The sequence below is a fragment of the Lichenostomus cassidix genome, chromosome 4 (genome assembly GCF_008360975.1).
Source record: "Lichenostomus cassidix isolate B80296 chromosome 4, HeHo_3.0, whole genome shotgun sequence".
NCBI classification, from domain to species: domain Eukaryota; kingdom Metazoa; phylum Chordata; class Aves; order Passeriformes; family Meliphagidae; genus Lichenostomus; species Lichenostomus cassidix.
Window position 1 is genome coordinate 22,317,317 of NC_139484.1, and position 15,603 is coordinate 22,332,919.

The 15,603-nt window shown below is 39.8% G+C and overlaps 1 long non-coding RNA gene across 1 annotated transcript; it reads right to left on the reverse strand.

Moving 5' to 3' along the window:
* Positions 1 to 1,314: 1,314 nt before the first annotated feature.
* LOC146438019 (uncharacterized) lies at positions 1,315 to 10,775 on the reverse strand. The gene is made up of 3 exons (XR_014851638.1): positions 5,374 to 10,775; positions 2,627 to 2,731; positions 1,315 to 1,419 (listed from the first exon to the last, which is right to left on the reverse strand). It is a non-coding gene; the product is annotated as an uncharacterized LOC146438019 (long non-coding RNA).
* Between the last annotated feature and the right edge of the window lie 4,828 nt (positions 10,776 to 15,603).

Here is a 15,603-nt window from a genome sequence, read left to right on the forward strand (position 1 = left end):
CGGGTGACACGGGAACGTGTCCAGGTGGGGTAGAAATGTCTCCAGAGAGGGACAGTCCGCCCTGGACAGCCTGTTCAGGGCTCTGCCACGCTCAGTGTAAAGAAGTTCTTCCTCACGCTGAAGTGGAACTTGTTGTGTTTTCAGTTTATGGCCATTACTCCTGTTCCTGTCGCTGGGCACCACTGAAAAGAGTCTGGCACCATCCTCTGGGCACCCACGTTTGTGATTTTTATGTGCGTTAATGAGATCCCCCTCAGTCTTCTCCAGACTGAACAGGCCCAACTCCACAGCCTCTCCTCACGTGAGAGGTGATCCACACCCCTCATCACCTCTATGTCCCTTCGCTGGATCCTCACCAGTAGCTCCTCCTGTGCTGAGGAGCCAGAACTGGACACAGCACTCCTCACTAGCGCCTAGTTCTCTACCTGCTCAATAACTGAAGTCTGCCCTTCCTGAAGCGATTTGCTTTTTCTTTTGGGAGGGGTGGTTTTGGAGAAGGTGGGGGTTTGGGGGTCTTTTTTTTTTCCTTTTTTTTTAAGAATATAAGAAACCCCATACGAGCAGTGGGCCCCCAGCCGGGCGCTCTGCGTTCGCGGAGCCATGCCGGAGGAAAGCCGCGGCTGTGCGGGGGAAGAGGATGTTTGGATGCTCCAGCTCCTGCCACAGCCAGCACGATCCCGGAGAGGCGGGTGAGCCGCTTCCCCACCCAAACCTCCAGCAGGGGCGGGCGGGCTGGCGTTCTTCCTCCTCCTCCTGCTGCTCCTGCAGGCGCTGCTCCCCGGAGAGCGCAGGGTGCGCGAATGTGGGTCATTAGAGATGCCACCCAGATGTGACAGGCTGAAGTGAAAAAGGAGCAGGATGAGGGGAGGAAAACTCGCTCTCTCCCTTCAGCTTCAAAGCCTGAGAGGGCGGCGCCGGTTGTTTCGGTTTCTCAGAGCTGGTGTCACAGCCGCTCCCCAGCCCCAAAAGGTTCCCCGAAGAGTCGGCAGTGCCAAAAGCCCCGGGGTGGGCGGTGTAACCTCCATGTACAGCTGGAGTAAAGCACGAGAGCTGCTGTCCTTCTCGTGCTCCCTCCCAGGGTGACTTGAGCTACAGAGGCATCTATCCATCCCATCCCATCTCATCCCATCCTATCCCTTTTGTCTGACCTTTTAAATGAGTGTATTTGATATTGGTCTCTGTTAATAAAGAGGGAGGGTCTGCTCCTCCGAACTCGTCTTTCAAGGAGTCTTCAACTCTGCCTTTTTAAGGAGACTGCCTGTGTTAATAAGGATTAGACACGCTTCTAAAGGCTGTGGGGTCTTGCACCAGCTGTTTAACACAGAGACAAGTGTTTGAGTTTTATTAACAAAGTATCAGCCAACATGGCAGCATCAAAGATTTCCAAAGGGGAGATCACCTCAGGAATGTGAATATAACCTGCAGAAAGACAGATAGATATCGAAAACAAATACAAGCATACATACCTTTAAACACTTCACATCTTCTGTGATATAAAAAGCTGTCATTTATGTAATTCTATCTAGGGAAAGGGACTGAATCTTTAAATTGGTAAAAATTTCTGTGTTTTGAAATCTGGCATCAAAGAATTTCCAAGGAGAAAACTGGTGTTTGTGTGGGCAATAAAAATTTCTCCTTATACTTGATACTGCACCATGTTTGGGACAGAACTGTTTGCACGTACACCTCCCTGATTGTGTTTACACACACAAAAAAAGGTAGAAACAAACTCAAACCACAGTTTTTCAGGAAAATTATTTTCTGAAATGATCTGCAATGTTCCTCATAAGCATACCAAATATGAATGTGATTATTTAACATTAACTATTACACTAACTGGATTATTAATATTATTATCATAATCATATAAAATTTTAACTTGCAGGTGGCCTGATTTGAGAGTGCCATACTTGGTGTGTGTAGGTATCAAATTTCACATGGTTTTGGGGCAAAAAAATATGAGGCACTCAAGACAAGACACATTCCATTATAATGCTTGTTCCATTCCCTTCCTACGTAATTTTCTCACATTGTTACTTTTATCTATAGAGTGCATGTCAAGACTAGAACATTTCATAGTCTTGCTCTCCTGTTTGAATTTCCAAGTCCTAAGAAAAGACTAAGCTCCTTTTTTTTCCTTTCTTTTCTCATTTTCCTTAGTTACATACATACATATACATTTTTAGGGAGAGATGGTAATCTCTAATTTGAGCAGCAAACATCTGCAGTTTCTTCCTCAGAATGAGAAACGTTTAGAACTCTAATATGGACATACTCAGTCTCTACGAAGCTACAGTGATCTTATGTGGCTATACACATGCTGTGTTATCTTGAAATTTTAATCTTAGAATTTGCTGCTGCCAGCATTTCTCATGCATGTTTTGGATTCCTCACATCTACTGCTTGAGCTTCCCTTTCCTTCTGAGTCACCTGTAGTTTGCTAAAGTATTATCTTCCCTCTTGTAAGGAAGATATAATTTTTATTTGAGCCTTTAAGCTGGCTAAGTACACAAACACATCAGTTTTATCTGCCTGTTTTTAAGTATTCCCTGTCTCCATGGCTGGCCTTTAAGGTTTCCACCAGGCAAAAGAAGAAATGAAATAATGTTTGGAATTTTATACATACCTAGTAACTTGGAGTACAAGTTCTTTTTGTGGCCTCTCCTATCCAAAAAGAATGTAACATTTGTTGTTAATATTTTTCTGTTTTCTTCTTTGTTTTAACATCACACTAGAAAAAAAAATAAATAAAATAATTGCAAAAATCCATCTTCATGGATTTCAGATGTTTTCATCTAAAATGCTTGCTCCAATAGCCAGCAAATCCAGCTTGCCAGGGAAGGCAGCATTGTCATGTTGAATCCTGTCAGATCTTCATGTATTTGCTTACAGATAAATAAATACTCCCTGACTGGCCTTGATTGTTAAAGGCAGTGGGGTATGTGCATTAGTCAAGGCCAGTAAAGTTCAGCAGACAGGCAGTTTAGAATTCCATAGACAATTGTTTTAATTTGGTTTTTCAACCAGGTAAAATCAGTGTTAAATTCTTCAGCTGACCTGGTGATCTCCATTTGGGCTGGTTTTATGTTCAAGCAACAATGGCAAAACCCCATCACCAAAGATCTGGAGAAACAGGCTATGTTGGATAAAAGCTATTTAAAATGTAGCTGAGAGTTGGAAGTAAACCCTGTCGTCCTGAGCTTCCCAAGTGTGGTTCCAAGTCTAATGCTGGTTCTGCCTCCCACAAGCAAACTGGAAGTGTTGAGCTAAGGGAATAAAACATGACAGAAGTTTTCTGTAAAGCTTGCAACCCAAAAGAAAAATCAGAAAGCATGAACTAAAGCTGAACTTAAACCCCAGCTTGGGAATGAGCTCCATAAGATTTTATGGAAAATACTAATAAAGTCTCTAAACTGCATTTAAAAAAATATATACTTTCTCATTAAACAACCTTTAAAATATTACTGTGGGTGCTGGTTTACAAGCTTTATTCCAATCCTCTGAACCTTCTTTTCAGCACAGATTAGACTCCAGTGGGGGTGCCATGTCCCATGATTTGCTCCCCAGTACAAGGGGCACACATGCACACTGGAACAGGACCTGGAGCAGCTCCAGAGATGGTGAAGAGACTCAAGCATCTGGTGTAGGGGGAGAGCCTGAGGGAGCTGGGGGAGAGAAGTCCTGGGGGTCTTTTCAATGTGTATTAATAGCTGATGAGGGAGTGAAGAACAGCAGCTGAGGAACAGACCCACTGCCAGCTCCATTGCATCTGTTGTAAGAGTGATTTCTGGCAGCTGGAGTCATTACCCTTTAAATTGCTGCAGATAAATCTGAGCAGTGCTCAGGGATCAGATCTTTTATGCAGAAGCCCCCTTTCAGTTCATATAGGATAAGAAAGCATAACTTCCTTCTTCTTACACAGTCCAACTGTATCAATGTTGAGTTTTGTTGTGGTCTGGGGGTGCTTCGTGACACCTAGCAATGTCAGAAAAAGTTTTAAACTAAGTACATTTTAGCAATGAAATACTCTGCCTTTAATCAAAATGAGTGAAGAGAAATAATATATAATTTTATAACTTTTTATGACAAAATACTTCTTAATCTTGAGCATTGGATGAGAAGAAATGGCCTCAAGTCATGCAAGGGAGGTTTAAATTGGATATTAGGATCAAAGGGTCAAGCACCATCCCTGGAGGTATTTAAAAGACATGTGGATGTGGCACTTGGGGACATGGTATAGTGGTGGACTTGGCAGTGCTGGGTTAATGGTTGGACTCAATGATCTTAGAGGTTTTTTTCCAGCCTGAGTGATTCTCTGATTCTGTGACTTAGAGCTTCTTTAAAAATTCTTGACTATGTATTAAAATTCAAATTTAAAAGCTGCTTTTGAATACTGTTCACCTTAAATAGGAGAGGTCCTCTTAGTTTCTACAAACAGCATAATACTTCAAGAGAGTAATGCCATCTCAAAATATTAGCCTTGCCCATATTGGCAAAATATTGACCTCTTCCTCCAAAGAGGAAGTTTTCTTTTGATTAAGTGTGAAGGTTTTTGCAGTATGTGTTAGATGGCATTATTTTGTTAAATAAATTTTTTGCCTTTTTATAATGTAAACTTTTACCTTGTTTTGTAATGTATTTTTAAAAATGCCTATGGTGATTTTTCCTCATTTTTCTTTAGATGTGTAATCAGTATATCTCTTAATTTGTCTGCATCATGTGTTCATTATGGTGGATTGCTGCTATTGGTGTTTTTAAAAGCAGTGAATTAATAAATGAATGCCTAATGAATCTCAGCTAGGTGGCATTGGAACATGGATTTCCATTCTCTAAGGAATTTATGCAGGCAGTGAAGAAGCTGCTTTACCTCATTTCTTTGGTTCTTTCAGCCTAGAAGGGGTCTTCAAAATGTCAGTGTAATTCCTTACACTATGCAAGTTATATCGGGAAATATCTCAGGAACTTTTACCACAGAAAATTCTGAATAAATTTATGAAACACCTCATAGTGCACTACTTTTAATGAGCAGTCCTTACTTTCCTTTTGAGTCTGCACCCTTATTTTGTTAGCTTTTTTTTTTCTACTGCCACATTTGCACTAAAAGATGTGATTGTTGTTGTGAAAGTCTTCCTAAGAATCCAGCTTCTGGCAGCACCAAAAGACAAGTTTGCTTTGTTTTTTTGCTTTGGCAGTAAACTCTACATTGGTTTTGGGCAAAACAATGGTGCCTGACAGGAACAAACAAAAGCCACTACAAATCGTGTTTCTTCACTTGGGCCCTGTTCACTGAAAGCCAAGTTTAAATTCCTGAGGTCAGCTATCTGTACACTTGCAGGGTGTGCTGGAGGGAGGTGTCTTTGCACCTGTGCTTACCTGCCTTGCTGTGCTGCACCCAAAGGGTTCCGTGAGCCTGTGCAAGCAGCTGCTCCCAACACTTCCCTCATCACGTACAGCTTGCACTGCACTTGTTTCTCATGTACTGTTCAAACTCTCCAGCCAAGCCCGCTCCAAAAGAAGCATAAGATCCAGAAATAGCTCCATATTAGAGTTTTGAGAGGGATTATGAGAGGTTTGCTGCATAAAACTCTAGTATGATCTCAGAGGATGTTTTGAAATCCCCAACAAATTGCTTCTCACAGAGGCTGGATTAAGATCTGGGGAGTAAATGCAGTTATGGGCCTGTACTACATCACAGAAAGGAATGAGTAACAAAAACTTGAATTATTGTTATTATTAGTAGTATTAGTAGTGTTATAGAAACAGCTTACTGTTGGTACATATTGTGATGCTTCAGTCTTTCTGTTCTATTGTACAGTTTGAACTACAAAGGTTAGAGATGCTCCTGTAATGAACACATGAGCTGTATAATCTCCCTCTGGCTTTTAGTACTTCTCTGGACCACAACACTGAAGATAAAACAGAAGAGGTCATTGTTACCCAGAGACCATGTAGCAGCTGGTGCCTGCACAAAAAGGAAAGAAAATAAGGGGTGGGGGTGTTTCTGAAAATTTGCACTGTATTTAGATTTCTTTTTAAAAATAGCTTATGTACATTTTGGATGCTGTATTAATTTTGTCTCACCTGAAACCTTTCTGTTATAACTACTAATTCCTTATATTTTTATCTGTCACACTTCTTTTTGCTACCTCATTTTCTTTTCAATATAGCTCCCCCTAAATTGATGCTTTTCTAGGATTCAGAGGGAGTAGGCTCTGTTGGAGGTAGGAAATTTAATAGGGCTGAGTGTAGGAGGATGAGCAGGTCAAGGAAGAGGAGGTGTTCTTCGTGTTTTGGAAGGAAAGAGAAGGACAATATCAAAATAATGAGGTGAATTTAACAGAGGATGGAACAGCAGAGAGTGAAAGGAATGGGGACTAAGAGCCTGTTTTAGAGAAACAGGAATTAATGGCAAGGAAATGTACAGGGAGACAGTCCATACAGAGCAGTAGGGAATCTGTTCCTGCTTTAGGAAGAGAACAGAAACAGGAGTAAAATATTTGGAAGATTGCAGTTTCACCAACCTGCAGTACCTTTCATTAGATTAATAGAAGTCATGTGACAAGGAACATTCTTTTACTTATTTACTTACTTTGAGGAGCCACAAAGTGATCAAGGATTGTCTGCCTGGATTAGCTGTGGTATTTTGCATATCAAGACACTCAAACTGACTACTTTGCAAAGCAGCCAGGTGCTATAGGACAGTAGCTTCCTGTTAAGCATCAGGCACTGTGAAAGCATTTCCTAAAGATACAAATCTTTTACATAATCCTTTCTGTATTATCCCCTATATCCTATCCCCACTAGATTTATAAAATCAGCAATTCGCCACTGATCCGATTACTCCAGTTAACACCAACTGAAAACAAAAAAAAAGTACTTCCACCTCAAAATGCTGTGAACATCTAGCTAACTCTGGGGAAATAGGAGCTGTGGAGAAAATCTGGAATCTGGTAGCAGGGACTGTGATATTAGGACATAGGATTAAGGTGAAATTAGGACATAGAAATAAGGAATTAATTGAGAAAAGGTAAATCCAAACAATTTCCTAGCATTATGTCCATCTTGGTTTGGTAACACTTGACCAGATATTAATACATTCATAAGAGGTGCTACTGATGTTCCAGCAATTCATCTGTGGAAGTACCAACAAGGAACACAAAGACACATCCAGCTGTTATCTCGATGAACACTCTGTCTGAAATTTATCTTCTTTATGTTAATAAGAGGTGAATTGTGGGATGAGTCAATTGTGTGGTGACTTAAATATCATGTCAAACGATCATCCTAAACTGTTGATCATAATGTTATTAGTAAAAACAAGATCATTGTTATTTCTGCAGCTGCCAGCCACCTACTCACCTGCCGAAGGGATAAGCTGATCCATTTCTGTTAATGAGGATTAGACACCGTTGTGGAACCTATTGATTTACGCATGGCCAGATAAATGGAATTAAACTTGTGATATATTATTGCACTTTAATAGAAAAGCCCCAGCAGTATACTAGCACTTAAAAAGCTTGCAAGAATTCTGATCCAAACTATGATGCAGTGGAGCCACATTATCCGGAGTGTCCAAAATTACCTTTCCTTACTTCTATCTGCTGCAGAGTTTCACAAAAGTGCATAAGTATTGTTTCACTCTGGCTCTGGTACTACAGTCATGATAAATGCAGAAAGACCCCAAAGATCCAGAATTTTTTTAAAACTTAGTCTAGTGGTTCTCATAAATCCTAAATTCACAGAGAACTTTTCAAGAGAAAACATTCCCAGGAGACTTTGGTTTTCCTACATGCATGCACAGAAGGCTAGAGAGATGTTCAACAGGATTCTTTTAATCAGTGATCTGCATCAGATGAAGAAGCTGTACACTTCAGGTCAGTGAAAAATGACAAAGGAGGATGAAAAGAGTAGCAGGTTAGCAATGCATGTTTTCTTAATTTTTGGTCTCTAGGAATGGACTTTTTTCATGTGGGAGAAGAGAGATGGGAGAATGCTGCAGAAATAATTGCTGCAGAAATAATTGCAAAATCTAACAGCCAAGTAGGCACTGGGAATCTTTAGACAGGGCTTCCCCAGTCATGGCATATGCCAGTGGTGGCACACGGACCACTGCCAAGTGCTGCCCAGGAAAGAGCCAAGACCTGCCCCTGCCACAGGAGCTTTCAATAGCACCTTCAGGTACTGCACATCCTCCCCTTCAGGCCTGCCCAGGGATCCCAGAGCACACGGTAGAGGCCTCTGTGTAGGAACTTGGTGAATCCTCCTTCAGTTAACACTGTGTAATTCACTTCCAGACACCGTGTAAACCTGAGGGAAGATTAACAATCTAGTTTGTTCCACATCCTACACTTCGATCATTCTGAGGTGCCCCTGGTAGATTTTTTTTTTTTTTTAGCATATCTAATCTTGCTTTCTTCTTTAATTGTAATTTTTAATTACTCTGCCAAATTCACCACTAATGGCTTCCCTATACATAAAAAAGCTAGCTTTCTTCTGCATGTTTCCATTTCTTTGTTATGTTCTTATGAGCTTGCAAATCTGTAAGCACTTTTCTCCATTTGCAGGCCAACGGGGGGAGGCCAGGATGTTTATAAAGACCTGGAATTCCAAAAAATTCATTTTGTATTTTAGTTTTGATTACTGCCACTTAAGTGTAATGACAACATCCATCCAGTTAAAAGTTCAGTTTCATTGGAAATTGCTTTTTTTTTTCCTGTGAAACACTGCTAATGAAAAATGTATGAGCAATAGTTTCATAAGTAAAACAAAAAAATAGTAAAATAGTCTCATAAGTAAAATAAAATAAAAAATGGAGAGTGAACAACTTTCTGTTCTAACATAGCCATCTGTCATTTATAAAGACATCACCCCATTAACCTGTCTAATCAGCTCCATTCTTTTTTCAAAGTTGGTTAGGTAAGTTTATGAGGAGACATAGATGTTCTCTTGATTAAATCTGTTGTAAAATGGCCTCCCTGGTGTTCTGCTTTGTGTGCATTTACACATATAAAGGTAATTACAAGTACATATCACTACTGTAAATTCCATGCTTGTCATATTACAGTACATGACATTTTCATTTCCTCCTGGTGAAAAGGAAATCTGATATTTTCTGTTCAAGCAATAATGACCAATTAGAATATGTTATTATTAATGTTTATCCAAAAGTACTCCAAGTCATGAGGTGGTTTCCTCTGAGGCAGCTGAATTTATAATGTGGAAAAAAGGGGGTTGACATGTTGCCATACCACCTTCAGCCATTCCCTCTCAAGCCTGGTAATTCCTTCAGCAAGCCAGGAGATCCTTATGGAAAAGCCACAATGTAAGGAAGAATATTACCGAGTTCAAGTTTAGATATGAAGACCCTGAGATGAGCTCAGCTGGTCAGAGCCTGGTGCTAATAATGCCAGAGGTGTGGGTTTGATCCCTGTATGGGACATTCACTTAAGAGTTGGACTCCATGAGCCTTCTGGATCCCTTCCAACTCAGCTCTCTTCTGCAAAACCATTCCTTTCTTTCTGTGAAACCATTCTCCTCACAGAAATTTCAGTAGTCTGTCTCTGGCCTTTCCTCCCTGGCATTTTACTTTTATCACAGGAAGCAGAGCTCAGTTCTCCTGCAAGCACCCATAGCTCTGTGGCAGTCGGCGTCAGTTGAGTTGCACCAGTCCTGGTGCAATGCGGTCAGCTATCTGCATCAGGATTGCTTCAGTGCCCTTGGCTTCCACCAGTCATGGGGAAACCATTGCAAACTGACCCCTAGAAGAGTGGCCCAAGAATGAATTCAAGTAACTGTGCTGTGCCTGGGAACCACAACAGGAAGGCTTCTATAGCATGTGGTCAAAGTTTATAGAAATAGCTCAAATGCTGAGTATATTTTAAAAGCTTTACTGGTCACTTAGGGAAGTCCTAAATAGGATGCGTTCGATAAAATGCCAGTTTTTTCACTGCCAATTTCAGCATTTGGATTATTTTTTTTTAATTGCCCGAGTCTTCTTTCGTTTAAAATAAAATATCCATCCTCAGATCCTGAGATGTGTAGATTTATACATACAGAGAATTTTTAAAAAGATCCTTCAATGGTGATGGAAAGCATACTTATTTTTAGAGGAGTTTGAGTCTGAGAATGAAAACCTTTTTTATTTGAAATCTCTCTAGAAACTTTCCTCTCTAGAGTTAACCTGAGAAATGGGCAACACACAAGCCCACTGTGAAGAGAGGAGGAAAACCAGCTCTGTATCATATGGAGAGAGAGAGAGGGTTAAAAAAGAGCAAGTAGTTGGAATTATGTTGTGGCGTATCATAGGATGGAAAGCAGATGATAACTTTTGGGGTGCTCCATATGGAAGATGGAAGCAAATCTGCTGTACTCTCACTGAAATTCCATGGAGAAAGCTGGCTGGGGGGTGTTACAACTCAAGGAATGGCCAGCACATCTCTTGACAGATCTCGGGACATTAGAAATTCAAAGACAGCCTAAAAATATTCAGACATAAATTAAATACTCATAACCTTGTGTCAAGCACAGAGACAGAAGAATGGAGAATCTGACTGGCCACTACTTTGTCTTTCCTCTCTCCCAGGTCATAAGCACCTGTATCACAGTCACAGACATAATGTGGCAGCTGTTTCATCACCTTTTTCTCTCCCTGAAGGAAATTGACACTTGGAAAAAGAAGGAGTAAGCTTAGGCCATCTTTATAGTCTGAAAACAACAGGATGTTACAGTAGTTGAAATTCTTATCTAGCATTAGAGGTTTTAAAAATTGAACGGTTTTGCACGATTTGAGCTTTACAACTTTGTTTTCCCTTAAAAGTGAAGGGAGCTTGTAGTAGCAGAAGCAGAGGGTAGAAGCAGCAGTGGCAGACTAAAAACTCTGAACTTCAGCTTGTTCAGGCAGCCAGCAGCCAGGATCTCATGAAAAGTTGTGGATGCTTCATCCCTGGAAGTTTTCAAGGCCAGGTTGGATGGGGCTTTGAGCAACCTGGTCTAGTGGGAGGTGCCCCTGCCCATGGCAGAGGGGCTGGAATGAGATGATCTTTAAGAACCCTTCCAACCCAAATCACTCTGTGACTCTATGATTCATGGGAGGGTGCTATGAAAGGCAGAGGGCCGCAGAGACTGGTCAGTTTTGGATACCAGCTTCCTGAAAGCACAAGGACAGTCCATCCAGAACTGCAGGAAAATGGGTGTGCACAGCAGGCAGCTGGACTGGCTGAACAGGAAACTCCTAACTCAGTTCAAATGTGAAAAGGAAGTGTGTGGGGCTGGAAGTGGGGATGGGTTGGGCAGTAGAAATAGAAGTTTTGTGGCTCTGCAGGGATGGAGTTGGGTGCTGCTGCTGCACATTACCAGACAGCGTGCAGAGTCCACAACCCTGGAAATTTAAAAAAAATTGAATGCACAAGTCCCTGAGCAGCCTGACTGAACTTTCCAACCTAAATTACTCAATGACTCCATGTTTTTTACAGATTAAGAGTTGTAGAGACCACTTTGCTCAGGCCACTGTCCATCTGAGGTTTTACTGTCTCTACAGAAAGGCTACTTACAATTTTACCTTAGTCATATGAAGTGAACCAAACAAAGTTAAATCCTTACTGTTTCATTTCTGGCAGTCTTTCTTTTCCATTTGTGTGAAGTTGTACCAGTATGCAGGTTTCTCTCTTGGAGGGGATGTCAGTTTTCAAAGCAGATCTGCATGGTCATGAGAATTTTAAAGATGGAATCAATTAACATCCTGATTTAATGTAGGCTAGAATTGTTTTTTCTAAAGAAATACAGACTGGAGGCTACCTTTTAGTTGTTTCTTTCTACGTGCACAGGCAGTTTATAAATGTATAATGTGATATTTTGTAGTGAGAGGTACTTCAAATTCTCCTTAAAAATTGCCTCATTTTGAATATTGATAGTTTATTTAAAAAAAAGAGATTTACAAATATTTTCTGATACCCAGCCACATCAGAAGAAAAAAGTCCATGGGTTGTTGGCATGATGACAAATAAGGAATACAAGAGTAGCAAAAATTTTCTACAACATTCACTGCACTTTTTATACAATGTTCTATATAAACAGATCTAAAAATATTTATAGTAGGGAAGTGAGCTAGATGCCTTCTTGAAGGCACTTCCTGTAAAATATTTCTGTGATTTCTTTCTCAGGGTATCACATTATTACAGACCTGAGCACTGACTTGAGAAAACTTTCTGAATAAGCTCATACATACTGAAATGTGCTGAGGTCTCTTTAGTTAGATCATTGTATTTAGCTGAAAAAGAGCCAAAAAAAGAAGGCCCAAGTGCAGAAATAAATACTTACATGTTCTGGTAGTATAGCTGGACTGGTTTTGATGACAATGTCATGGGTGGGTTTTTCCTCGGCAAGGGTATTTATCCATTTCAGAAGGATCTCTCTTTTCCAACTTAAATTTGTGTCTTAAAAAGAGTCAGAATTAGAGTAGGTGTTACCAGATGTTAGCATGTAACCTCACTGTTTGAATTTAATAAATATTGCAAACTGGAGTCTTGCTTAAAGAAAGGAGCAAAAACTGAATGAATGGCTTGGGATTCAGCTGTAAAAAATAACTGTAAGTATCCACATGCTTTTAAAGGCTTGAATTCCAGCATTACAGGAGCGTGAATGTTGTTGGGGACTGGATATAGTATTATTCTAGTGATAAGTCTATTTGCTGCTCTTTGAAAAAGGATTTTTCACTAAGGTCATGGCTGCCAGATTTCCTACACCACTTGTTTCCCTCAAATATTTTGGAGGCTCCCATCATCTTAATATAAGCTGTAAAACGGACGATTTGGCCCTGGGACCACATATGCAGCAGTTCATATGACACTTCAGACAGCTGGTAGTCTGAAAAGCACAATTTGAAAATACTTATGTGAGCAAATAATCATGTTCTCCACATACTAAATTAATTTAACGAGCCACATTGTCAAATTATACTGCAAGCCATTCCTGATCCTTGAGATGAAACATGCTACTCTTCAAATAATGCTGTACAGTGAAATACTTATTCCTTGAAAGGAAAAAAAAATCACAGACATATCTTAATTTTGCTGTGGTATCTGATCTTTCATATTTTCAACATATGCACCTAGTAAAAGTGATGATTGGGTAAACAGACATTCAGGCATATGCCTTTTAGACAAAAACTTTTATAGTCTCATTTTCTTAATTTGAAGTGGGTGCTGGATAAAATGCATGAGGAAAGTCAGCTTTTTTTGCCAACTACAGCATAGTGGAAATCTTCTTGCATAATGAAGTGTTAACTAAGTCATGCTTTTGGAGAGTGATTTAAAGTGTGATTCCAGCACCAAGAGACTGTGAAAAAAGCAGGGCACCACAGTGTCTCAGTAATTTCAGCACAAGATATGCTGAGCTTGCAGGGAAAAAAGGTGAGAATGTTTGGTTAGGGACTTTCCCCCCCTCTCTAATTTCCAGTTTCCCAAACTCCTCCTTTGGGATTTTTACATCTTATGCATGATTAAGTGGAATAAATTATCATCAGACTAAATTGCATGATTGACTATAGCTGAGTTGGCAGGAGAGGAGGGGAGACTTTAAGCTGCACCATGAGCAAATTTGGTGGGAAATGACTGATAAAGAAAATGCTCAATCACCTCACTAGGGCTCTTTTACAAAACAATATCTTCCAGGAGAATCAGAGCTTTCAGAATAGCATAAAAATGAGCTAAAACAAGCTTGTATAAAAAGATGCATGATACCACAGTTTCAGGAAAATTCACTACCGATTTTATGATAAAGTAAGTTTCAGATTGTTCTATCAAACATCAGGGAAAAAACCCAGGGAATTGAGAAGAACACAGATAAATAAAATCTTGATAATCACTCCTTTGCTTAGGGGGAAAAAAAAAAAGAAAAAATGTAGACAGAATACACAAAAAATGCCCTAAACCAGGTAAATCTGAATAATCAACTCAAGCATAACCTAAAAGAGCAGATGATTATGGAGCACAGGCACAACCTGTGCCCCCACCCTGTTTAATTTGCAGAAGTGAAAAATTAAGAGGCAGCATATAACATCTGGTCTGTATTCCCTGCAGTGGCCACATTTAATTGTGCTTACACTACGAGACCATTATTTTTATCCAAACAATTTTCTGCTCTTTCAACCAGAGTACTCTTAGCATTCTGGCTCTGCCTGTGGCCAGAAGGAAATGGGTGGAGATTCTGGGCGAGAGGGCAGGAGTGGCCACTCCCAGGGAAGGGAGTAAAACCAGAGGTGAGGGGCTGGAAATGCAGTGTGCTCCCTGTTATTACAAATGCTGGGAAGTGATCCATGCTAGCAGTAGTTTTTTCTTCATAATTTATGTGTTATGCCATGATGTTTTGCTACAGTGGGATCCAAACTATTCCAAGTATTTTTAATTAAGGACCCACAAAGGAAGAATTATATATCCAAGCAAGAAAATAGGACAGCAGGGAGGTTCTCATGTGAGCCAGAGTTCTAAGGAAAATGTTGCCAATGAGCCATAAGGCTGCCTGCATCTGGACTAGCAGTGCTGTAAATACTGAGAGTGAGCTAAATAATGTAAATTTGAAGGAAAATCAAAAGCAGAGCATTAAATAGGCTGTAGCAGTGCTATAGGAAATTATACCCTCACCAAGAATGAAGATTGTGTGACAAAGTCTTTGGACCCTGATTTTTTCTGCCTGAATTACACCTGAGCTGTTGACTGATGTTACTCCCAAGGAAATTCAGGTTTGCCTAATCTTTTCCTTAACTTGCTTGTTGTAGGCAAAAATAAAGTTATACATATCAAAAGTAAATGTTTTTTTCCTAAATTAGAGGCTTTTGGTATAAAGTTAACTGAAGTGCATTTGCCATGGAAGCAGGCCATCAGGATCTGGCTGTGCAGAGGTACAGAGCTGGCTTGGGTTTTCGTTATGCAAGTTATTTCTGTAGATATACCCTGCCTGTAAGATTTGCTAAACTGGAAGTGCAAAAACAGTTGTAGGAGTTATCTGAGAAGGGGAGAGGAGGATTTAAAACAAAGAGCTTGTGTTTTACTTTGCTTGCAAGGTAAAAGCAAAGGGAAATTTGGGGATAGTGCTTATTATGTATGCTTTTTGACAACTAAAGTAACAGGGAAGATACTTTTTTGCATCTGGAAAGAATAATTTTCTTGATTCAGATACTAAATAAAATTATGATAATCCCTCAAACATGGAGTACATAAATAAGTTATACAAGAATACTGATTTTGTTGTGCAGTATAGTCATAAATATTAGATAAAAGAAGAATCTCAGTTACAGAAAGCAACAAAAGCTAGCACAGTCTCCTGAGTTTTCCTTTTATTATAATAAATTAGTACTCTTGCTTGGATTCTTAAAAATATTTCTATCCAGAAGTTAAACATGTATAAATAAATTGACTGCATAGATCTTCCAAAAAAAGTCCCAACACTACTGTCAGACTTATGGACAAAGTTCTTTGTTTTATTCTGGTGGATTAAAAAACATATTTTAAACAAAGCACTATTTCTGTTGATTACTTGATGTTAGTATGGTCTGTGTATAAAAAATTGGTTTATAGATAAGAGTCGGTTTCAGAAGGAACTGAAAGTTTC